Below are 26,327 nucleotides of genomic sequence, written 5' to 3' on the forward strand. Positions count from 1 at the left end.
AACAAGATAGATAAATCCTTAGCCAGACTAACGAGAGGACACAGGGAGTGTGTCCAAATTAACAAAATGAGAAATGAAAAGAGAGACATAACTACAGAATCAGAGGAAATTCAAAAAATCATCAGATCTTACTATAAAAGCCTATATTCAACAAAACTTGAAAATCTGCAGGAAATGGACAATTTCCTAGACAGATACCAGGTACCGAAGTTAAATCAGGAACAGATAAACCAGTTAAACAACCCCATAACTTCTAAGGAAATAGAAGCAGTCATTAAAGGTCTCCCAACCAAAAAGAGCCCAGGTCCAGATGGTTTAGTGCAGAATTCTATCAGACCTTCATAGAAAATCTCATACCAATACTATCCAAACTATTCCACAAAATTGAAACAGATGGAGCACTACCGAATCCCTTCTATGAAGCCACAATTACTCTTATACCTAAACCACACAAAGACCCAACAAAGAAAGAGAACTTCAGACCAATTTCCCTTATGAATATCGACAGAAAAATACTGAATAAAATTCTGGCAAACCGAATCCAAGAGCACATCAAAACAGTCATCCACCATGATCAAGTAAGCTTCATCCCAGGCATGCAGGGATGGTTTAATATACGGAAAACCATCAACGTGATCCATTATATAAACAAACTGAAAGAACAAAACCACATGATCATTTCATTAGATGCTGGGAAAGCATTTGACAAAATTCAACACCCCTTCATGATAAAAGTCCTGGAAAGAATAGGAATTCAAGGCCCATACCTAATCATAGTAAAAGCCATATACAGCAAACCAGTTGCAAACATTAAACTAAATGGAGAGAAACTTGAAGCAATCCCACTAAAATCAGGGACTAGACAAGGCTGCCCACTCTCTCCCTACTTATTCAATATAGTTCTTGAAGTTCTAGCCAGAGCAATCAGACAACAAAAGGAGATCAAGGGGATACAGATTGGAAAAGAAGAAGTCAAAATATCACTATCTGCAGATGATATGATAGTATATGTAAGTGATTCCAAAAGTTCCACCAGAGAACTACTAAAGCTGATAAACAACTTCAGCAAAGTGGCTGGATATAAAACTAACTCAAATAAATCAGTAGTCTTCCTCTACACAAAAGAGAAACAAACCGAGAAAGAAATTAGGGAAACGACACCCTTCATAATAGACCCAAATAATATAAAGTACCTCGGTGTGACTTTAACCAAGCAAGTAAAAGATCTGTACAATAAGAACTTCAAGACTCTGAAGAAAGAAATTGAAGAGGACCTCAGAAAATGGAAAGATCTCCCATGCTCATGGTTTGGCAGTTTTAATATAGTAAAAATGACCATTTTACCAAAAGCGATCTACAGATTCAATGCAATCCCCATCAAAATACCAATCCAATTCTTCAAAGAGTTAGACAGAACAATTTGCAAATTCATCTGGAATAACAAAAAACACAGGATAGCTAAACTATCCTCAACAATAAAAGGACTTCAGGGGGAATCACTATCCCTGAACTCAAGCAGTATTACAGAGCAATAGTGATAAAAACTGCATGGTATTGGTACAGAGACAGACAAATAGACCAATGGAACAGAATTGAAGACCCAGAAATGAACCCACACACCTATGGGCACTTGATTTTTGACAAAGGAGCCAAAACCATCCAATGGAAAAAAGATAGCATTTTCAGCAAATGGTGCTGGTTCAACTGGAGGTCAACATGTAGAAGAGTGCAGATTGATCCATGCTTATCACCCTGTACAAAGCTTAAGTCCAAGTGGATCAAGGACCTCTACATCAAACCAGATACACTCAAACTAATAGAAGAAAAACTAGGGAAGCATCTCGAACACATGGGCACTGGAAAAAATTTCCTGAACAAAACACCAATGGCTTATGCTCTAAGATCAAGAATCGACAAATGGGATCTCATAAAACTGCAAAGCTTCTGTAAGGCAAAGGACACTGTGGTTAGGACAAAACGGCAACCAACAGATTGGGAAAAGATCTTTACCAATCCTACAACAGATAGAGGCCTTATATCCAAAATATACAAAGAACTCAAGAAGTTAGACCACAGGGAGACAAATAACCCTATTAAAAAATGGGGTTCAGACCTAAACAAAGAATTCACAGCTGAGGAATGCCAAATGGCTGAGAAACACCTAAAGAAATGTTCAACATCTTTAGTCATAAGGGAAATGCAAATCAAAACAACCCTGAGATTTCACCTCACACCAGTGAGAATGGCTAAGATCAAAAACTCAGGTGACAGCACATGCTGGCGAGGATGTGGAGAAAGAGGAACACTCCTCCATTGTTGGTGGGATTGCAGACTGGTACAACCATTCTGGAAATCAGTCTGGAGGTTCCTCAGAAAATTGAACATTGAACTACCTGAGGATCCAGTTATACCTCTCTTGGGCATATACCCACAAGATGCCCCAACATATAAAAAAGACACGTGCTCCACTATGTTCATAGCAGCCTTATTTATAATAGCCAGAAGCTGGAAACAACCCAGATGCCCTTCAACAGAGGAATGGACACAGAAAATGTGGTACATCTACACAATGGAATATTACTCAGCTATCAAAAACAATGACTTTATGAAATTCGTAGGCAAATGGTTGGAACTGGAAAATATCATCCTGAGTGAGGTAACCCAATCACAGAAAAACACACATGGTATGCACTCATTGAGAAGTGGCTATTAGCCCAAATGCGTGAATTACCCTAGATGCATAGAACACATGAAACTCAAGACGATGATGATCAAAATGTGAATGCTTCACTCCTTCTTTAAAAGGGGAACAAGAATACCCTTGGCAGGGAATAGAGAGGCAAAGATTAAAACAGACTCAGAAGGAACACCCATTCAGAGCCTGCCCCACATGTGGCCCATACATATACAGCCATCCAATTAGACAAGATGGATGAAGCAAAGAAGTGCAGGCAGACAGGAGCCGGATGTAGATCTCTCCTAATTGACACAGCCAGAATACAGCAAATACAGAGGCGAATGCCAGCAGCAAACCACTGAACTGAGAACGGGACCCCCGTTGAAGGAATCAGAGAAAGGACTGGAAGAGCTTGAAGGGGCTCGAGACCCCATATGAACAACAATGCCAAGCAACCAGAGCTTCCAGGGACTAAGCCACTACCTAAAGATTATACATGGACTGACCCTGGACTCTGACCTCATAGGTACCAATGAATATCCTAATAACAGCACCAGTGGAAGGGGAAGCCCTAGGTCCTGCTAAGACTGAACCCCCAGTGAACGTGATTGTTGGGGGGAGGGCGGCAATTGGGGGAGGATGGGGAGGGGAATACCCATAAGGAAGGGGAGGGGGAGGGGTTAGGGGGATGTTGGCCCGGAAACCGGGAAAGGGAATAACACTCGAAATGTAAATAAGAAATACTCAAGTTAATAAAAAAAAATTAAAAAAATAAGTTTTCAAAAACAAATGGAATAGCCGAGAGACGCCCTAGTGACAAGTGATGACTTAACTGTAACATGGGATCCCAGGACAGAGGAGAACAATAAGTAAAAACTAATGGAATCAGGATATAACATTGACCCTAATAATAAAAAGAAAGACAACAGTCTCTAACAGTCAACATGGCGGTGGCTGCACGGTACCTCCATAGAGTCTCGATACATCCTCAAAGGCATAGTCTCTGAGAGATGCCTCGCCAGACATCTCTTTACCCTTGTTCTGTAAACAGTCTCTTGTCCAACAGATATTTTGCTGCTGCTGCTGCTGCTGCTGCTGCTGCTGCTGCTGCTGCTGCTGCTGCTGCTGCTGCTGCTGCAACAAAGCCTACAAAAAGCATTTTAAAGATGCCAAGGAAAAGACTTCAGATGAGAAACCAGCAGATGATGATAGAGAATATAAAGTCATGCACCTACATGGGAAGTGATCCTGAAGATGACGTCCACTTAAAACACTTACACCCACGGCGGATCTAAGCAGGAGGGAAAGCTATTCACTTAAGAAGTTTCAAGTGCTGGACTTTACCAATCCAAAGCAAGGTGTTTATCTTGACTTAACATTAGATATGGCATTGGAAAAAAAAGAAAAAAAATGGAACTATTTGCCAGTCTTATGGCTTTACCTCACCGTTCCTCATCAGAAGTCAACAAAGTTGCTGTGTCTACAGGAAATGCATCAGAAATTAAAATAGCAAGTTGTGGACTTTTATGTAGCTGTCCCAGAAACAATGGGTGAACTTAACCCTTTAAGGAAGAAACTGAAAAAAAGATTTCCAAAGGCCATAACATCCCCAAAATGCTTGAATTATTTAAAGCTTCACATGAAATTATGGTAGATGAAGAAAGGCAGAACTTCCTCAGCACCAAAACAGCAATGTTGGCTATGCCAAGTGACCAGTTAGCTGCCAATCTTCAAGCTGCTAAAACAGGTTTGTAGGCACAGACCACTGAATCTGGGTCCATTTGTGGTCCGTGCCTTCCTTCGTAGTTCAACCAGTGAAGGTTTGCTACTGAAGACTGACTCACTGTTACCCAAAGAAGCTGAAACAGCAGAAGCTGCCTGAAGTGTTATATTGTGAAATTATTGGTGTGTGTGTGTGTGTGTGTGTGTGTGTATGTGTGTGTGTGAAGAAACAAGAAATAACAAAGACATCTATAAAACTGTAAAAAAAAAGAAAGAAAGAAAGACAAATTCATGGAAGGAAGAAAAAAAGGAGAAAAAGTCAACATTAAGTGTGTGGTCAAATGACTTGATAAAACAATCAAACTTCCTTTAATCAGAGATTAATATCTTTCCTACAAGCGAAGCTAGAATCACTGCCTATCTTTTCAGGGTGGGGAGTAGTAATTATAGTATACTATATATAATGTTGGATCAAAAATATTATATACCTAATACAAAAGCTAAAATATAAGTTTTATGATAAAACATATTTAAAAACCCTCATCTTTTTACTGAGAAATATGAAAAGATTTCCTACACAGAACATAAGATCAAAAAGCATAAAAGAATAATTGTTAAATAAATTCTTATCAAGACTGAAAACAGAGGGGCTGGAGAGTTGGAGTTCTTGCTGCTCCGTTATGACGTGGGAGTGTGGATACACGCACCCACACGGCCAGTCTGTACTGCACACATGCACAAACACACTAAGGCTGCTTCCAGCTCTTTGGCTTGGTTTCCAGTCCTGTGGCCCAGCTGAATCTGTTAGGTGTGTGCTGACCAGAGGCACATTCCTACAAAACAAAAGTCAGCGGTTGGGGTTGGTATGCTATGTTCTCTCTCTCTCTCTCTCTCTCTCTCTCTCTCTCTCTCTCTCTCTCTCTCTCTCTCTCTCTCTCTCTCTGTGAAAATAAGACTGTAAAGTGAATAACTAGGCTCACAAAATGTTGGAAAAAACTAAAAACCTATTTTTTAATTTTTTTGAGTACTAAATAGATCATTAGTAAATACAAAATTTCAACTAGAGTAATAAAGTCATTTGGAAAGATGGTAATAATTAAATAAAAAACAAACAAACATGTACCAGTCATCAGAAAAAGCTGTGGCCATTTGGGATGTCACAGAGAAATAAATGATCCAAGGTCAGTCATAAAGATTTATCTTGTATTAGCCAGTATAGAATAGGTGCTTGGAACCTAGCATGACTTGTTTACACACAACTATGGCTTAAAAAAACAAACTGATGACTAGTGAGAAGGATGTTGTTACAATGACACCTTTTCAGGTTCTATAAAAATACCAGGTAAAATCTGTTATGTAGAGATGACCTCTGAACTTTTATGTCCACTGATGCCCAACACACCTTGTACGCCCAACCACATACTCCAGAGCAGAGCAGGCCATATACTACCATCTCAAATACTGTGCCAACAGCAGAAAGGCTCTTCTGGAGAACCACGTAGCACAGTTTCTCATTAACTGCTACCACTGGCCATAGGCCTTTTCTGCAAGGCACCGTATGTCTGGATAGTTACAGACAGTGATTTTAGGGTCAAAATCAAAAGTATATCTCAGCACATTCCTGGGTGACTCAAGATCCCTGAACCCTGCAGAGTCCTTGGTCTTCACATCAAAAATTCACATTGCTTTGATGCTGCATAACCCTGAAGATAATGTTTTGTCATCTGTCTTTCTGTAAAAACAAACAAAACAAAAAGCCAGAAGAGTTCTGTATGCTCTGTCTTCCTCTCTTCTCCCCATAGTCCCTCCTCATGTCATTTCAACTTTCATGTTATCACAAAAATTGATTTATAATAGTCAAAGTCAAAATTAACTTCCACCTGGCTAAATATCATGGTCTGTTTCCAGTTTTTGTCCCCCTTGCTTTCTCAGTACCACTTATCATGTCACCAGCAAATGCCACACTTCCTCCCACAGTGTGAACTGACGTCACTCAGAGTTCCGCTCTTATCTTGGTCACCCCTTAATCTGTCTCATGGGTTTCCTTCGCTCCCCCAACTCTAATAAACATTAGGGTATTCCATGATGAATCCTCAAACTTCCATTCTCTCTGTTTATTAAAGAAATCTCAGATCAGCTGCTGGATAAAAACATATCTACAGATCTGTATGTTGCTAAACCATACATTTTTTCTCTCCAGGTCAGGCCAATAGTCTAAACTCCACCTCTGATGTCCCAATGCCGACTTAGCGACTCCATGTAGAGACCAACCTATACTTCAATTCTGGGGTGTGTGTGTGTGTGTGTGTGTGTGTGTGTGTGTGTGTAGTAATTCCAATGTGTGCATCTGTTTGTACATGTAAGTACATGTGTGTGTGGAGCCCAATGTCAGGTACCTTCATCAATTGCCAAGTGCTTTTGAACCTCAATTTTTGAAACAGGATCTCCCACTGAACCTTGTACTTGCTGGTCAGCCTCGATTGTCTTTTCAGCAAGCCCCTGGGATTATGGCTCCTGAGTGCTGGAATTACACTGCACTGTATGTTTTGGAGATCCAAACTTGGTTTTGTTTGCTTACTTTTCCTTTGGGTTTTTCTGTCTTGGTTAGTGCTTGTCGTCATCGTCGTCGTCGTCGTCGTCGTCGTCGTCATTGAAATGTTGTTTTTGCTAGGAATTGAGCTCAGGGTCTCCCACATGCACACACCCTTCCACTTAGCTAAACATCACTCCAGTGCTCCAGTTGTTCTTAGGCCAAATTTAGTGGTCACAGTAGGAATTCTATGGCGATTTTATTTATTTTATATTTATGAATACACTGCCACTGTCTTCGGACACACCAGAAAAGCGCATGGGATCCTATTATAGACGATTGTATGCCACCATGTGGAGGCTGGAAACTGAACTCAGGCTCTCTAGAAGAGAGCAACCAGTGCTCTTAACCGCTGAGCCATTTCTATTTTTTACACCACACATTATCAATTCATTAGTACTGCAGGGTTTTTGGGCTTTTGGGTTCCTGCTTGTGGTTTAATAATAGCATGGAGACATCTATATAGCTCCAGTCTGTTGGCCTTTTTGCTAGGGCAGTCTCTGCTGGCTTCTGACTTAACCCGACTTCTCTGCCATTGTGTCCCTCCATGTGGCTCTCACTGCTCTACCTCCCTGCTCCATTCTTTTTTTTAAACATACATTTATTTATTTTTTTATTTTTTATTTTTTTATTTTTTTATTTATCATGTATACATCATATAGCTTTCTGCCTGCATGTATGCAACTACAGGCCAGAAGAGAGCACCAGACCTGATTATAGGTGGTTGTGAGCCACCATGTGGTTGCTGGGATTTGAACTCAGGACCTCTGGAAGAGCAGTCAGTGCTCTTAACCACTGGGCCATCTCTCCAGCCCCTCCCTGCTCCATTCTTGTCCATGTTTCTGTCTCTCTGTGTCTGTCCCTCTTGCCCTTCTGCCGAAGCTCCAGTCACCAGCTCTTTAATTATGCAAAAAGCCATACTCCTTACTCACCCAGTTGACACTGGGGGTTTTGTGACCTTCCTCAGCAATTTGCCTTTTTGAGGGGCAGGTGAAGAAACCACAGACATTTACACATCCTGCCAGTCGGGTGCTGTCAGCCTGGTGACTAACAGTTGAAATCACAGGACACAGTTTTTCATAGCCAGTAAATGCAATATTTGTGGGTCATCCCAGCACATCAGTAAACCTTCTCAGTTCCACCCTCTCTCTACCTCTCTGTCTGTTACCACCCTGGCCAACATGCTTGTCTGATATAGCGGGATTTTATTTTATCTCCCTGCTTCTGGGATGTCTCCTCCCATGTACTTGTCCTAAAGCTACAGACTAAAATTTACGTTTTAAAAATTCACACTTATTTTATTTGTTTGTGTAAGAGTCTGGAGGTGCATGCATGGAGGTCAGAGATCAACCCCATGGAGTCTATCTGTGGGTCTTGGGAATTGAACTCAGGACAGTTAGTCCTATCAGTTTCTCAACAAACAGCAGCTAGAATAACCATGTAAAAATTACTAAGGCATATCCCATCACTCTTGCTAGATATAGTCAATGATTTCCCATCTCACTAAGGACAAAGCTAAAGTCGGGTGCTCTGAGGGCCTCCACCATCTGCTTCCCTCCATCCTCAAATCCTGGCTAGCTGTTCTACTCCCCATCCCCTCCGACCCCCCATGAGAAGGCACTTATCAGCCTTCTCTCTCATGTTTGTTTTGTTCCCATAGCAACCCTTCCTACCGCAGAATTTATTGATTCTTATATTGTATTCCCAACGTTTAAGTCAGCATTGTGTCACTGTCCCTTCAGTAAGTATTGCCCAGGACTTGAGTCTAAGCAAAGTGAAGTGGACAAAACTCACTCCAAGTGTTTGAGGTTTACATACACCCTCTTGGACCAGAGTCCTTACGGAAGGTAGAAAAGAAGAGTGTAGTTCTATGAATGATGTATTTACCTAGAAGGTTTTGCAGAAACACAAAGTTTGCTTATTAAAAATAGCAATCGGGGCCTAAGAGACTGCAGCACTTGCCCACATGAAAGTGAAAGAAGAGTTCCAACTCCACAAAGTTGTCGTCTGGCAGCTACATGTGCCATGGCGGTTGTGTCCCCAAGTAACAATGATGATGTTAAGAAGAACAAGCAATTGAGAATCAGTGACACGGATGTGAGGTGCTATCTTCTGATAGCGCCTCCTTGCCCAGGTAATGAAGTAATGCGTCCATGAGGTACAATAGTAAGGTCTTGCAACTCTGTCTAAGAATGAGCACAGTTTGAAAGAGGAAACATGAAGACTACATACTATATTTGCATCATATCATCCCCATCCCCATTAACATGTTGAAATCCTACCTGATCCCGTCAAAGACAGGAAGGAGGGGTCACCCTCTTTGGAAGATGATTACTATGGGTTAAGTGGTCAGATGTCTGTGAATTGGATTAGTGACCAGTGAAGACCCTCCGGAGATCCTCTAGTCAACCTTCCTAACCATAAAATTATTTTCATTGCTTCTTCATAACCATAACTTTGCTACTTTTATTAATCATAATATAAATATCTGCATTTTCCAATGGTCTTAGGTAACCCTTGTGAAAGGGTGATTCAGCCCCTAGGGGTCGACACCCACAGTTTGAAACCTCTACAAGTCCCTCGGCCACAGGACGCACCGTAACAAAGTGTCATCTGAGAGGCAGCTGACCCTAACATCACACCACATCTGTCGAGATCCTGGCCTTGGATTTGCCGGCCTCTGCATCTTGGAAGGGAATCTCTCAAGCAGCCAGTAGGTTGTAAACAGATCCAAGTGAGGGCAGTGCTGGCCCCTTCAGCCCGCTAGGTGGAGCCCGAGGAAACAGAAAACAGTCACTGGTAGCTTGCAAAATTGGAGATTCCAAGGCCAGCCCAGAAGGGCACCTGCCAGCAGCCTCCTCAGTGGGTTGGAGTAAGGGGAGGCAGAGAGCCTGAAGTGAACTCAGAACAGAGTAAACAGCAGGGCACAGTAACTCCAGGTACAAAGAATAACAAACCCGGTTAGCCTGGAGCTGGGTGTATGTTATTGTGAAAGCACAAAACTTTGAACCGTAGAAAATGAGGGGCTGAAGGTGCATTGGGAGACTCTCTGGATTAGAAGTAAAAGATTAATAGCTCTATTGAAATTAAGCCTATTAGCTGACAGGATGGCTCAGGGGGTAATGGCACTTGCTACCAAGGTTGGATGTCCTGCATTCGATTCCCAGGACACAAAAACAGACTCCATGGGGTTGCTCTCTGACCTCCATGCATGCACCTCCAGACTCTCACACAAACAAATAAAATAGGTGTGAATTTTTAAAACGTAACGTTTTAGGCTGTAGCTTTAGGACAAGTACATGGGAGGAAAGAGAAAAGTTATTAAGGAGGATGTTTGCAATTCCCCCAACTAACTGCAGATGACCACTGACACATGGGAGTATAGTTCTGCATAATTTGATCATTATGATGCTTAAAAACTTAAGGATTAAATGTGTTGGGTTATATTTCACAGATACGCCTTTTGACCACTTTAAAACATGCCATGTATCTCATTATGAGAAAAGTCTCAGACAGAGATAGGTGACTTGCAAATGAAAGAGTGAGAACTGCTTATGGCTGTGCACCAGCCCCTTACTGTAAGTTCCCACTGCAGCCAAGCGCCATCTGCCCTGTTACCTTTCCGACTGCTCTTGTGGACTTGACTGTGTAGAGATGCCCTTTTAGAGAGAGATGAGTAGACTTTACAGAGCAGATGTGTATAGCAGCCATGGTAGTACAATGTCTACAATGCAGTGCTTGGAAGGAAGGACTCAAGAGGCAGGGCAATCTTGGGTTCAAGGACTGCCTGGGCTACATAGTGAGACCCTGTCTCAGAAAATAACAGAAAGAAAGATGGTCATGATGCTTTTAGTGCATATGCAGCTGGCTGAGGAGACACTGAGGTTCCAGGTTCCCATCTCCTCTTTTTATCAGTCCAGAGTAGCAGAATGAAGATGGTAAGGCCTTGGGAACTTGAGAATACTGCTCAGCGGCTCAGGGAGCTCCCTAAGTCTGTGCTTACAGGAGATGTCTTAGTCTATACAGGCTACTATAACACAGGATCTTAGCTGCATAATTTACAAATAATAAAGATTTGTTGCTTACAGTCCCAGGGCTTAGAGATGCTATTGTAAATGCACCGGTAGATTGGATGTTTCATAGGTCATCCAAACATTGGTGTTTTCTTCTCTCTTTTCTTAGTGGTAGGAATCATAATCAGGGCCTTGTGAATATTATGGTAGTGTTCTACCACTGAACTCTACCCCAAGTCCTAGATAGTGCCCCTTGTTGAGTTCTCACATGACTCACGACAGAAGTGGGAAAGCAGGCTCTACTTTATAGAAGCAGAATCCCATTCAGGAAGGCAGAACCCTCAGGAAGTTGTTACCCATTCCCCCGAGCCCCATTTCTTAATGCTATCACATCGAGGATTGAGTTTCAACATAGGAAGGGATGACGCACCAGTGTGTTAGCACGGGTCAAGGAAACTGCAGCTCCTCCTTCTATTGACAATGATTTGAAGTCAGTTGGAGAGTTAAGCAAGGCTCCAGGTTGGCCAAATGACTAGAAAGGACCATGGGATGTCCAGAGCAGCTGAGGGTCACTCAAGGGGGTGAGCAGAATGACTAACAATTGAACTTATGGAGCGAGAGAGAATGGAAAGTCACAGGTACCGTTTAGAATCAGCTTAGCAGCTAAGGCTATAGAAGGACACAGGTTACAAGTAGACAGGGTGGAACCTTGCACTGCTGGCCTCCGACAGCAAGGAGAACTCAATCTCTTTCTATGCCAGTGACCCAGTTTCCTCTGCTTTAAACAGCTCTTGGCATCTGCAGCTGGTGTTCAATCTTCTGGCTGTGGGGAAGCCTCCCCTGACCTCACAGCTCACTTGGCTTCTCCCTGCTGATGACTGAGCTGTTTTACAGGTCAGCCACTAAGACCTCTCTCTACATTTTCTTGATAACTACTAATGAGGAAACACCATCTACGGCAAAGCTAAAACTTCAAGAGTTTTATATTTTGTCCAAGGTCACCGAGATAAGTCTGGATTCATCTCTGTAATTGTAAATGCCACCCCTCCCCCCTTCACTTTTACAACTTCCAGAAACAAACGTTTTGTAAAGTAGGCATCAGTGTAGTATACTAAGGCATTTACAGGAGATCTAAGGGGCAGGGGAGAGATATCCAAGAAAGGCACCTAGAACCTCGTCTGTTATTACGATTATGCTGTTTATCCACACGGCAAGCACTGACTGGAATTCTGAGTTGAATGTGCTTGTCTGTATTAGGATCCAGAATTAAAGAAGGCAAAGGTAGAATGTCTCCACGAGTCTCTGCTTGTCCTCGCACCTCCCTGTCTTCTTACCTCCACCGATTCGCTTTGACTTGATTCATCCTTGTTTCTCCTTGGCACACTCCAAATCAAAAAGGGCTGATCAGAAACCACAAATAAGGGGAAAGAATTGGTGCTAGACAAGCATGGGAGAGTTCTATTTCAAGAGGGCACTAGAAATAGAATATGTTGAAAGTAACAGAATAGAATCTGCAAAACACTAGATCACTCATGAAAGAAAGATTCACAACAGGATGTGATCGGGGGTGGGGACTTCAGGACTGCAGAGCAAAACCGACCAATAGTGACTGATATGTAAAAGCAGCAGTGTGTGGTGCCTATTGTGCCAGCACTTGGGATGCTGAGGGAGGAGGGCTGCTACCAGATCAAGCTAGCCTGGGTTACATAGTGACTTCAGGACAGCCGGATCTATATAGAAGAACCCTATTAGATAAAAATGAACAATATAGAGATGGGGAAGGGAGACAGACAGACACACACACACACACACACAGAGAGAGAGAGAGAGAGAGAGAGAGAGAGAGAGAGAGAGAGAGAGAGAGAGAGGTGTAAAACTGAGAGGCACTTGCTATATTAGTTCTTGGCAAACAGTGATTCAAATTATGTCATCCTTTCACTAAAATGAAAGTCACAACCACAATTCAGACTAAAGCTAAGCTAGTCGTAGTAGTGTCTATCTGTATAACCTACCTGGAAGGTTCTTAAGAAGCTGAGGCAGGAAGATCCCTTGAGCCCTTGAGTTTGAGGCCAACCTGGGCAAACAGCAGACTGACCTGAAACTCAGAGACCCACCTGCCTGCCTCTGCCTCCTAAGTGGGGGGACTAAAGGTGTGTGCCACCATCGCCCAACAGACTTTGTCTTAAAGGGAAAAAACGAAATGGAAAGAAAAAGAAAGAGAAGACAAGAGGAAGGGTAAGGGGAGGAAGATAAAACTAGCAAAAAACCAAGGGTCTGTCACAAGGGCTGGCAAGCTGCCTCCGTGGGCTGTGGGGCTTCCTACCACCCACACTACTGACCTGAGTTCAACAAGAACACACAGCAGGAGAGAACCAACTCCTGAAAGGTGTCCTGTGCCTACCACACACATGTGGGGACACACACGCCAAATAAATACACTTTTTTTTAAAAGAATTGTCCAGCTTGACACCCCAAGTTTTCAGAAATCTGCTTTTCTCAGCACTGCTACAGAAATGACTCACAGACAGAAGGTCCCCAACAGAAATAAATAAATTGCTCTGAAACAAAAGCCGCCCTGGCGCACTCTACACTAACCTGCACAGCCTGAGAAGAAGGTAGCAGGGAACAGTCCCTACCCACAGACTTCACAGAACGCCCATGAAGGCGACTGGCTATTTGTTTTGGGTGCTGGAAGCAGGGGAAATGGCTATCAATTTGCATCTTTCTGGATGTTAGAAGAGCAGCAGGCTTTTGAGTCCTGGGAGTGTGATTAGGGCCTGGGCTGGCTTTGTTGTCTGCTGCTGGGAAGGCTGGGAGGGGGAATGAGTGGAAGAGTGCCCATTCCTAACCCACACAGCCTTCCCTCGGGTGCGTCTGTAGGAGTTCTGCTAAGTGCCCATAAGCTGCCAACCTGCTGTCCCGGAGCTGTCATCAGATGAGAGTGACATGCAGAAGGGACTTTCCATTCCTCAAGCAGAAGCAAAGTGAGCAAGAGTACGGAGCCTTAAAGTGGTACTGACTTAAAACAAAACAAACAAAACAGCAGCAGCAAAAACCCTTTACATGTTTTTGTATTTGTTATAGGAAAATAAATACAGTGGTTTTGATGTTGATTTGTTTTTAGATAGTCACTTTACTTTGATGGGGAAAATAAAATACTTAATATAATAGGAGCTTGGGATAAAAAAGAAGTTTCGTTCCAAAATAAAACCCAGCTGGATGAGAGTTTTTTTTATTTATTTATTTATTTATTTATTTATTTATTTATTTATTTATTTTATTGGTTTTTTTTTTTTTGGAGTTGAGGACCGAACCCAGGGCCTTGCAATTGTTAGGCAAGCGCTCTACCACTGAGCTAAATCCCCAACCCCTGGATGAGAGTTTTAAATGAGAGAGAGAGAGAGAGAGAGAGAGAGAGAGAGAGAGACAGAGAGAGAGAGAAACAACACTAGAACCACCTTGGACCTGAAGTCCACCTAACATGTTGAAAAGCAAGCTGTTGGGGCATTTGTCTGTAAACTAAGTGCTTGTGGGCCTGAGGCAGGAGGATGATAAATTCAAGGTCAACCAATGCTACACAGGGAGATCCTGCCTCAAAAAAGAAAAGAAAAAGACATTAAAATGTGGACCAACCGGCCACATGCTTTTATCTTCTGTGGTAAGCTGTGAACCAGTGCCCAAAGTCTACAGAACCTGTGACTGTGTCTAACCCGCTCCCCTTTATAGAGGAGTATGCAGGTTTTGAGATCCAGAGAGTGTGGATTATTTGGGTGCATTTGAAGGGTAAAACGACAAGTATTCACCTAAAGCTCATCTAAAAGAGGAAGCAATGAAACTATGGGGTAAAAACTGGAGTGATGCAGCCACAAACCAAGGAATGCCACAGCTACTGAAAACTAGGAGACACAGGCCAGGGCTGTCTCCTTAAGTCACACGTGGTGCTATTGATTGGCTGTAAAATGTATCTCACTACCCAGCAGTGTTTGACATTGTCTGGAGAGATTCTAAAACCTTTAATAAGAAGGACGAAGCTAATGCAAGGTAAGGAGACTCTATAGAGTAGGCCTTGAGGCTAAGAGCCACACTGCAGCGCTCCTTCTGGCTGCTGGTCTAAGGAGCACACAGCTCCTAACTCCTGCTGCCAGCATCTCGAGCTGCTCCTGCCACCGTGCCTTCTGTGACATGATGGAATGTAAAACCATGAATTAAAGTAAGTCCTCCCAAATCACTTCTTGTCAGTACGTGGTTGCTGATTCAGAGGGCATGAGGCCCTATCAACACCTTGATTTAGACAAATAAAACTGATTTCACACTTCTACTTTCAGAAGTGTACAAGAACAAGTTTCTGTTGCTGAAAAAAAAGAGAGATTTATTTCAGTTTTAAATTGGTGTATGCGTCTATGTCTGTGTGTGGGAACGTGTATGCCTGAGTGCAGGGGCCCCTGGAATTCAGAAGAGGAAATCAGATCCCCTGTAGCTATGTCTGTGAGCCTCCAGACACGAGTGCCTGGGTCCTTGGTCAGAGCCATACGTGCTGTAACTTAGCTGCTTCTCTACTGTCTTGATACAACACCACAACCAAAGGTAACATGGAAAATGTCACTGTTCACATGGCCTGTAAAAGATCTCCTTTTAAGGGCAAGCCTGAATTCAAGGAGAGCCTGTGACTCAGTTAAGCCTCCCCCTAGCCTTCATTTCTCTACAGAGTACTTCAGGGCAATCTGATAGCCAAAGGAAAAATGCCCATAGCTGTGCTCTGGGAGGAAAGAGTGTTCCTGAGGTATCTTTGAGACCTATGACATCTAAAGCTCTAAATGAGGCCTGACACTCCCAGTGACCCAGCAACTCTGCTCTGTGCTTTAAATAGAGCAACATGTAAAATAAAATAAAGTTTCCCCCTTTATCAGGAGAAGACCCCGAGAGTCTGAGGGTCTCTCTTGCTCTTCTCTTCCTGGAAGTCCAAGTGTTAGCTTTCGCTACACTGGCAGAAGAAAACGCTCAGTGGCTGTTTAGTGTCAGAGGGTGAGTCTTGATCATCATGGCAGGGCGTGTGGCAGCAGGCAGGTAGGCTTGGTGATGGAGCAGTAGCTGAGAGCTCACATCTGATCCACCGGCAGGAACCAGATCAAGAACTCACTGGGAATGGTATGTGTTTTTGAAACCTCAGAGCCCACCAGTGGTGACATACCTCCCCCAGCAAGACCACAGCTCTGTGCGCTTTCCAAACAGTTCCGTTGGCTGGGGACCAAGTATCCACACACGTGAGCCTCCAAGGGCCATTTGCTCTCAAGCCGTCTCAGTGCTCTTAACCACTGACCCATCTTCCTAGGCCTCATTTGCTGTTGCCTTAAGCCACTACTTCTATACTTATTTGCCAGGACAGTGTAGGCCAATTAACACGCTCCCCTAGTCACCCAAGCTCCTCCAAGCAACAGCTAAAGGAGGGAAGATTTATAAATAGAGAATAACAGAAAAAGATTTTGATAAATATTTAGAAGATGGAAAATTAATGGATGAGCAGCAATTTAGCAGAGATAATAGCAACCAGAGGATGTGAAGACATGGGTCAGTTCCACCAGAGGCCAAATATAGTCACCAAGTAGGTGAGTAATGAATGAGGGATGGGGTTGAAACAGAAGATGGGGTAAATGTATAGACACAACCTTGATGCCTCTGCGTCACTGCTGTGCCAAGAGCTGGGGGCATCCCTGGTGCCCACCTCCAGTCCAAGTCCTACCACTTGACCTTGTGCTGTAGGCGCCAGTTCGGCCCATGTTCTGTCTATTGGAAAGAACTAGTCACAAGCTTCCTCCTGGAGCAAGAGCTGAGAAGCAGCACACAGGACAGACAGGCTTTTGTACGGCAGCTCTGTACTGCAGGGGGAAGATGTACTTCAGGAAGCTCTGATCCCACTGTCTGCTGCACACTCTACAACATCTCAGAAGAGCCTCAAAAGTTCCAGAAAAACAAACAAACAAACAAACAACTTAAAGGAAGAAAGTTGAGGTTTTGTTCATGGCTTCATAGGACATTAGTCCATCATGGTGGAGAAAGCTTGGCAGTAGGAGCACGTCACTCTATGGCTATAGAAGCTAGTATCTGGTTACATTGGCTGCTACAGCAGACAGAAAGTCAAGAGAGCTACCGCTGCAACTCAGGCCTGCCACCAATGGCCTGTATCAACATGCCTGGCCCACTGGTCAAAGGGGCTTCAGAGTCACAAAACGGTCCTACTAGCAGGAGCTCACATCCTCAAACATAGGAGCTGTGGGAGGCATTGAAAGGCCATGGGTGGGCAAGGGATCAGGATGTTTCATACTCAAACTTGTAAGTCTAACATATTAATAACCATGGGGAAAAGATACTTACACACCCACTGAGTCTACACAGACTATTTCTGGAAAAGAAAAGCACCCAAGAAACTGCTCCTAGAGGTTGGCCTTGACAAGGAGACTGTGGAGGGGAAGGCAGGACAAGCATGGACTAGTATTTCACCAGATGCCATTTTGTCAGTTAAAAGTCTATGTCAGTGAGTATATTAGCTGCTTATTAAAATAAACATTTTATAGGAAGTTTGGGGGGGGGTTGTTTGTTTTTTTTAAAGAACCTTGGTAAAAGAAAAAAAAAATCCCAAAATAGGTGTCTTCTGACACTATGAACTCAGGGCGGATGTGGCTGCCTGCTCATCAAATCAGCCAACACTGCAGCGTAGATGGGGGAAGGGCACACAAGCCCCCAGCCCTGGCTGAGGAGCCTGATACCTGATGGCTGCCTAGAAGAAAGTTGGCCTCCTTTAGGGGTGTGGCCTCCTTTAGGGGTGTGGCCTCTGGTAGTTGATCATACTCCTGTGTTTGGTCCCACACCCATGCCTAGAGAGGGAACATTAATTGGACTCAGTAAGTTATTTTAAAAAAAATCTGGGGCTGGAGAGATGGCTCAGTGGTTAAGAGCACTGACTGCTCTTCCAGAGGTCCTGAGTTCAATTCCCAGCAACCACATGGTGACCCACATCCATCTGTAACAGGATCGGATGCCCTCTTCTGTGTGTCTGAAGAGAGGGACAGTGTACTCATACATAAAATAAATAAATAAATAATAAATAAATCTGACAGGAGTCAGGGCAAGGAGTGAGGGGTGTGGTCAAACTACATGAGGTGATCAAAAAATAAAATTTAAAATCATTTTTAAAAACCAACTCTCTTACTTTCAGCGTGCTTCCTTTAGGTGGCAGCAACTGTATTTTCCGTGTGTGCAATCCAGCTGACGCTCTTAGGACCAGATCAACGGCAATGCTCTCATATCTTGTTTTTGTTGGGTTTGGTTTGTTTCCCTCTCACAAGGGAAAGAAAAAAAAATCAGTGGAATGCTAAGTATTCATTAATGAAACATGCGGCCCAGAAATGTATTGCTTTTGTCCTATCCCAAGTACTACTGTCATAAAAAGAAAGTCACAACAGGCCGAGATGCTAGCCATCCAGGTGCTTATAAAGCTAATGGGAGGGCATTTACCAAACTGGCAATGCTTATGTCTGCATAGCTGGCCAAGGAATGGGTCAGCTTGTTTTGCTGTGGGTTCTTCCAAATTTCCTACAGTGTGAAAGGTGTTTGCCCCAAGCTTGTTTATCTTAGTCCTAATCTGTGCCACTTCAGCCTTTTTAGGCCCAGGGGACTAGGACTCGTGTGCAGTTGTACTCCTGTTGCCTTGCCTTGGCTTGCATGCCTCAGAGCATTAAAAAACCATAGGCAGAACTGCTTGCAGAGTGCATGGTACGGAGAAGTTAGAGCCTCTCATTCTCTCAATGACAGATTAAATGAGGGTAAGTTCTTACAGAGCTGCTCCTGGAAGCTAACAGGAAGGGTTTCTCTAAAACAGAGCCACAGAAGAGTCTCCTTGTCCCTGGAAGGGTTCTGGGAGAATTGAGCAGCTCCTCTTGGGTCATTACAGTGCTATAGGCCAGGTTGGCTGTGTGCTAGGCTTAAGAAAAGAGATCTGTCTCTACTTTTTAAAGAGATGTATCGGACTAGAGAGATGGCTCAGCGGTTAAGAGGACTGACTGCTCTTCCAAAGGTCCTGAGTTCAATTCCCAGCAACCACATGGTTGCATCTGTAATGGGATCCGATGCCCTCTTCTGGTGTGTCTGAAGACAGCCACACTGCACTCATACATAAATCTTTTGAAAAAGAGAGATGTATCAGCATGTTTATCTGTGAAACTAAGGACAAACCAAACTTGATACCTGGTGTGTAAATCTCCCAAACAGAGATACCACAGAACACTAACAAAAAAAAAAAAAAAAAAAAAAGAGTAAGAATTTAAAAATCCTGTGCTGTGTAAACAGTTCTACCTCAGGGTATACACCAAGACATGAAAGTATATCCGAGTGGATAATGGATATTTACACACTAATAATAATAGAATTATCCATAATAGCCTAAGGCGGAAGCAGCCAAGTGTGAATGGACAGAGAAATAAATGAACAAAGTGCAGTAGGTGACAAAATGGAGAAGTATTTAGTCCTCAAAAGGGATGAGATTCTCACAGTTGCTATGAGACACTGTGCTGTGTGAAATAAGCCAACCGCTAAGGGAAGAAACACCATAAAATTCTGCACAAATCAAGCAGATGGACTTCAAGAAACAGAAAATAGAACAGTGGCTGCCTGAGACTGAGAAGAGGGAGGAAATGGGGAAATCTAGTTGAAAAGGTATAGAGTTTCAGTTCTGCGTTGTAGAAATCATTCTGGAGCTGAACACTGGCGGTGGTAAATAGCAACATGGATGGCTTTCATGTCACAGAACTCTGCCCTGGGAGTGAGTGAAGTGGCAGCTTCTGTCATGTGTGTTATCCTGCAATGATAAAGGACCAAAAGACCACCAGATGGGACCAGAAAGTAATGAATATTCCTGAGAACTTTACTGATAGCTTAAGATGAGGGGATTAGCCGTCAATTGCAGAATTGTCATTAAAACTTTCTTTCTTTAAATTTTTTTTATTAATTTTTTTTATTTATATGAGTACACTGTCACTGTCTTCATGCACACCAGAAGAGGGCATCAGATCTCATTACAGATGGTCATGAGCCACCATGTGGTTGCTGGGAATTGAACTCAGGACCTCTGGAAGAGCAGCCAGTGCTCTTAACCGCTGAGCCATCTCTCCAACCCCTTTCTTTAAATTTTTATTTCATGCGTATGAATGATTTGCCTCCGTGTGCATGCAGTGACTGTGGAGGCCAGCAGAAGACATCAGAACTCTTGGAACTGGAGTTATAGACTTGTGAGCTGCCACGTGGGTGCTGGCACTCAAACACAGGTCCTCTGAGAGAGCACCCAGTGCCCTTAACTGCTGAGCTGTCTCTGGAGTGTGTGTTCTGTAACCATGTGTAGATGTCAATAATGAATGTTGACATCTAACAAGGCCCTTTTTGTTTGATTGGGTCAGTGTTAAAGAATAATTTTAAATAAATAAAATTTGTCCTGATGGGGTTGGGGATTTAGCTCAGTGATAGAGTGCTTGCCTAGCAAGCGCAAGGCCCTGGGTTCGCCTCGGTCCTCAGCTCCAAAAAAAAAAATTTGTCCTGATGGGTACTATTATTATGGTCATTTTAAGGTTCAAAAAACTGAGGTTTAGAAATTGTAAATATTTGTTCACGGTTCATGAGTGACAGAGCCCTGATTGTGTTTTAACTAGGAATTGAACCTAAGTTCTCCCACATGCAGTCTACCACTGAGCTAACTCCCCAGCACAGCCCAGATCTGATCTCGCTTCACTCATCTGAGAACATGGTTCATTTCAGGGCTAGGGTTCTGTTTTGTGCAATCAGACATTCTGCAGTTCTTTTTGTCTTAAGATAAGTACTTCTTTAAACCCTCTTTTAAAGATGGAAATCTCAAATAGAGGACCCTAAATTATATGGGCGTGGGGTATGGCTCAGAGACAAAGTTTAGTCATAGGAAGGTACTGGGCTCAACTCCCAGAACCAAGGAGAAAAGGAGGAAACAAGCCATTTATGTGCTTGGGGATTGAGAGTTCACTGGTACTTCTTAGAGAACTGCACCGAAGACAGGGCCTCGGCAAGCGTGTGGTCATCCCTAGCTGTGGCATTGGATGGCACACATAATTCCAGGGGAAGGGACAGAGTAACCACGACAGATAATTCTGTAAGGTAATCTTAATGTCACTTTAAATTCTTTATTTTAAATTTTACCTTCTGTCTGTCTATCGTTCATTCGTTCATTTGTTTTTCAGTTTTTCAAGACACGGTTTTTCTGTGAAGCCTTGGCTGTCCTGGAACTCAGAGATCCACCTGCCTCTGCCTCCTGAGTGTTTTGATTAAAGCCTTGTGCCGCCATTGTCCATCAACATTATTTTTTAATAATTATAAACAGAGTAAAACATAATCAAGCATGAAACCCAGAAATTCGCTAATAATTTATGGAAGACTAACTTCTCCAGAGAGAATTGACTAGATGAGTAACTTTATTTACACTGTAAATGCATGTGGAAGTATGTATGAAGTATGTATGAAGTATGTATGAAGATTCACATGTATGCCCACATGCAGTGTCACCACCTGCATGAGGAGATCACAGGACAACTCAAACTCAGCTGGTCAGGCTTGGCTGCAAGCACCTTTACCCACCGAGCCATCTCACCAACCCAAAAGATAGTTTTAAAGAAAACGAAACAATCATGCCAATCACGAAGGAGAGAGTGTGGTTTCAGCAAAGAGGAAACTTTGAGAAAGCAGTTGGGTGGAGAGATGGTGGATGCTCAGAAGGAGCTGCCGGCCAGGGCACAAGAATGAGCTCTGTGCCTTCCCTGGGGACCCCAGAAAGGCTCTGGATTCTGTCAACAATGCTGTGATGGGCTGTGAGGCAATTATCAGTGGCCTCATTACTGAGCTGGATTCTGTGCCTGGGGACATCTGGGCCCCTTTCCCAAGACCTGTGTAAACAGTGTGGCAGGTGAGACTTTGCCCTCAGGATAAAAGCCAGGGTACTGCCTGTCAGAAGCAAGCCGTCAGCTCAGAGCAGGTTACTGCAAGGGTCTTGTGACCTACGAGGAGAAACTCCCAAATCTCTATGGTAAACTCAGACAACAGTCAAACAAGCTGAACCTGCCTCTCCACTTCCTCCACAGCTGCCTCGGATGCCTGCCTGCTCCCCTGCCCTTTCTTAATTGGCAGTTGACAATTGTACACATGTATTGGGAGCAGTGCGGTGATTCTGCACATGATCTCTATATCTTTCTCATTTCATTTGGAGTTTTCTAATCTTTTTTGTAGCTTTCTAAGAGGCACAGCAGGATGGGGGAGGTGCCCCAGTCAGTAATGCTCTTGCAGCACGAGCATGAGGACTGAGTTCCCATAGGTTGATGTCGATATGCAGGTGAGGGCTAGCACCAGTTAGGTCAAGGCCATGATTGGACAGTAATAAAAATAAGGCAGGAGAGGAGGGGGAGGAGGAGGAGGAGGAGGAGGAGGAGGAGGTGGAGGAGGAGGAAGAGGTAGAGGAGGAAGAAGAGGAGGAAGAGGAGGAGGAGGGGGAGGAGGAGGAGGAAAAGGTGGAGGAAGAAGAGGTGGAGGAGGAGGAGGAAGAGGAGGAGGAGGAGGTGGGGAGGAGGAGGAGGAGGTGGAGGATCAAGATGGAGAGAGACAGAAAGATGACCCAGATCTGGGTGGTCTTGAATTGCCAAGGTAGTTGGGATGGATTAGGTGGGCGATTAACATCCTTATTAATTGGTTGTATTGTGGATTGAGAATTTAACATATAAATCTGATTGTTGGGTTACAGTTTGTTGAGTCACGATTTTACCAGGTAGCTGGGACCAGAGTTCCCAGCTTGCCAGGGCTGGCCAGGGTGACTAGCAATGGGAGTGGAGAGACCGCTTGGCCTAGAAGATAGCTAGGCTAACGTGGCGTGGTGCCACACTGGAACCAGCTGCTGCTGAGATAAATTAATGTATGTTCTATATGGTGCTACGGTGCCAGAACTAACAATAGGGGGCGACCACCTGGGTCCAAGAATACCAGGGTGGGGGCATCGTGGAACGGTGGCTCGCAGGAACCAATAGAGCCTATTTTTTATTTTTACCTCAACAAGTTCCAATCTCCAGGACCCATGTACACCTGTAGTCCCAGCACTCAGAGGTGGAGACAGGAAGAGATCCTAGGGCTGGTTGACTAGCCAGTAAGAGATCTCATCTCAAAGAATAAAGTGGAGAACGTGTGTGTGTGTGTGTGTGTGTGTGTGTGTGTGTGTGTGTGTGTGTATTTTGGTATATGTAGTAGGAATCAGTATGGTACATATGTTAGGCTATTAGAAATTAGGACTTGAGTCTGTGCCCGCTGCCTGACTACTGTGATGCATGCTACCCTTACCCTGGCCTCCTGGTTGTTATATACTCCACCCTTCCTTGAAATGACTTTTGTGTCCACTGGAGGTCCTTTAGAGACATCATACAGTATATAAGTCTCACCATCTTAGATAGGATTCCTCTTGGTGATTCTATTTAAGGAGAAAAACAGACCTAAATAATTGGAGAAGAATGCACAAAACTATTTCTATCAAATTATCTGTTAATTTCAATTCATTCACAGGAATAAACAAGGGACACCAGACTTGTGAGGGAAAAAAAAAACAGTGAGAAAAAAAGAGTACAGAAGTAAAAGCTTCAAATATAGTAACTTGACCTGAAGGAATGAGATAATTCAAGCAAGAAAGAAAATTATGTTTTTCAAAACCAATCAACTCACAAATGATAATCACATTCCCAGTAGGTATATTATTAGCTCATTAAAGAAATGAATGTTGAAGTCAATACTAGAAAAATTCAAATTGGGACCAGAGGCGGACTTACACTAGCTGCAATCTTTAACTATTACAGTTTGCTGTGGAAAGTTTTCATCAACCTGGGGTGGTAGCTCATGCTTTTAATTCCAGTGCTACAGAGGCAGAGGCAGAAGAACCATGGGTTTGAGGCCAGCCTGGCCTACACAGTGAATACCAGCCTGGGCTACACAGTGAGACTCTGCCTTGAAAAAGAAAATGAGAAGGTTGTAATTGGAAAACACAAGACCATTTTGGAAACTAAAAAAGATCCAAGGAACTAAGTAGGAGCAGTCACACTGAGACCAATGTGGTTACCTTGAAAAGAAAGAAGTGACAGAAAGTAGGAAAAAGATTCTCACAGGGAAATTAATTTTAAGAAATCTAACTAATGTCATAAAAATATGGTTTTAGATCATTTAAAAGACTAAAGAGAAAAATAACATAGAGATAAAGAAATAAAGTCTTCTATGATAAATACTTCAGATTTAAAATGATGACTCCAGTTATTAAGTAGAGGAAGGTGACACACACACACACACATACACACACACACACACACACACACATACATACATACACACACACATACACACACATATACACACAATATAATTATAATAATAAATAAATACATTGTGGGTTGTTTATTGTCAGTTATTGGTGTATTGATGTCAAATATGACATGTATCGGTGAATCAGATCAGATCTTGCCTTAGATATCTTTTATTGTGTTGACAGATGAATTCAAAGTTATGAAGGAAAATAAATGAATAACTATTGGAATATGTGACTGGTCAGACTGGCAGTCAAATGAAAGATTAAATCACCTGCCAAAGCATCCTTGAGGCAATGCCATGTAAGCACAGCCCAGAGGGAGAGAGGCCCAGCGAAGGAGAGAATGAAGGCAGGAAGGACTGATGGACAGGGAAGGAAGGGAGATGTCAGAGGGAGGGAAGGGGGCAGGCAGGCATTAGTCACGGGACTGGAGAACTGGGGGAAGAAAGTCGGCGGGAGGAAGGAAGGATACTAGGCCTCAAAGCTTAGGAGAATGTCCTTTGAGCCACAGCCTTCTTATTCTTCCAGAGGGATTTCCTCATCATTCACTGCTAACTATAGACCACAGTACAGATGTTGTTTGTGCACTGTGCTGGGTGCTTCCTGTGGAATACCATTGCCAACCCTCACAGACCCAATTATAATTACAATAGAACATAAATATGCAAACATGAATATTCATAAAAACAGTGGCATAGCTAAGAGGCAGGTCCTCTTACACAAATGGGAATCAAAAGGTTCCGTCCAAGGGAGCATGAGGGCTTCTAATCCTAAGGCAAAAGGGTTAAAAATTTGAGGTCACCCGGAGCTACAGACTGAGAAGTTATCACAAAAAGAAAAACTAATTAAGAAAAGGAAAGAATAATTTTCAATATGAAGGTGTCCTCTTTTGGTTTTAGTTTAGTGTGGGAGTTTGTTTTGTTTTTCTTTTTTTGGTGATGAGAATTTAACTCTGTAGCTCATGCTGACCTCAAACTTGAAACAACCCTCTGTCCTCAGTTTCCCCAATACTGGGATTCATGTGAACCCCTATGCACGGGTAAGTGCTTATTGGCTATCTTTCACAGACAGAAGCCAGTAGATACTTCTAGAGTGGATGGGTAGGAGCAGCTATGAGCACATTTAAAGTGACAACGGCAACTGCTGTGTGATCAACAGCAGCTGACAACTCTAGGTTTCTGGAGTGTGGCCTGGACCCTTCTGCACTGGAACATTCTTTTGCCGTGTGAAACTTCTGTAAAGTAATAAGGAATTTCAATATAACTATTTACATACAGTTATACATTTTTAAATAAGGGAAGAATAATGTATGTCCAGTGATCTTTTCCATAAGCATACAAATAACACTTCACAACTTCACATGTGCATAAGTATTTACATAAACAGCTCTAAACCACTATCAATAATGGACAAAATCTCAAGAGTTTTAGGAAATGCACTTCATGTCACAGAGAATTTACTATATTACTTGCTACACCTTTGTACTTTTAAAAGAAACAGCAAAAATATTCTCTCCAGCGTCTCTGACTTGGGATTTGAGAGAAGTTGTAAACACTGTGTGCTCTAACCTATTTTGACTTTACAGATGACCCCACACTGCTGAACCAAACACTTTGGACTTTGCAGAACAGAAATTTATCAGCGAGGATTACTCATCTGTCAGACTGTGATAAAATGCAGCCCTGTGTCAGGCCGCCTTCTTTAGCGGTTCATATTTATTGAGCTTGGGAACGCTGCAACACTGAGGAGAGACAGTGAGGGTCAGAAAGTCCTTCTGTCCTGGTCAGCAGAGTGACCAAGGCTGCTTATTTACTCTTGAGTTCCTCCATTTGTGGAGTCTGGAAAAATTAATAAATAAGAAACTTTCCTCTTTTTTGTAATATTCCTGTGAGAACCAAAAATGATAAAAAACAAAATGAGCCCTTTTGAGACATT

General features: G+C 43.0%; 1 long non-coding RNA gene and 1 pseudogene across 1 annotated transcript in view; one reads left to right on the top strand and one right to left on the bottom strand.

Moving 5' to 3' along the window:
• LOC148004131 (uncharacterized) overlaps positions 1 to 26,327 on the bottom strand; it is an 876,089-nt gene that overhangs the window by 187,530 nt on the left and 662,232 nt on the right. The gene's annotated exons all lie outside the window — the stretch shown is intronic.
• Positions 3,526 to 4,559, top strand: Mrpl1-ps1 (mitochondrial ribosomal protein L1, pseudogene 1; annotated as a pseudogene).

This window comes from Rattus norvegicus, chromosome 8 (genome assembly GCF_021556685.1).
Source record: "Rattus norvegicus strain SHRSP/BbbUtx chromosome 8, alternate assembly SHRSP_T2T, whole genome shotgun sequence".
Classification (NCBI taxonomy): Eukaryota; Metazoa; Chordata; class Mammalia; order Rodentia; family Muridae; genus Rattus; species Rattus norvegicus.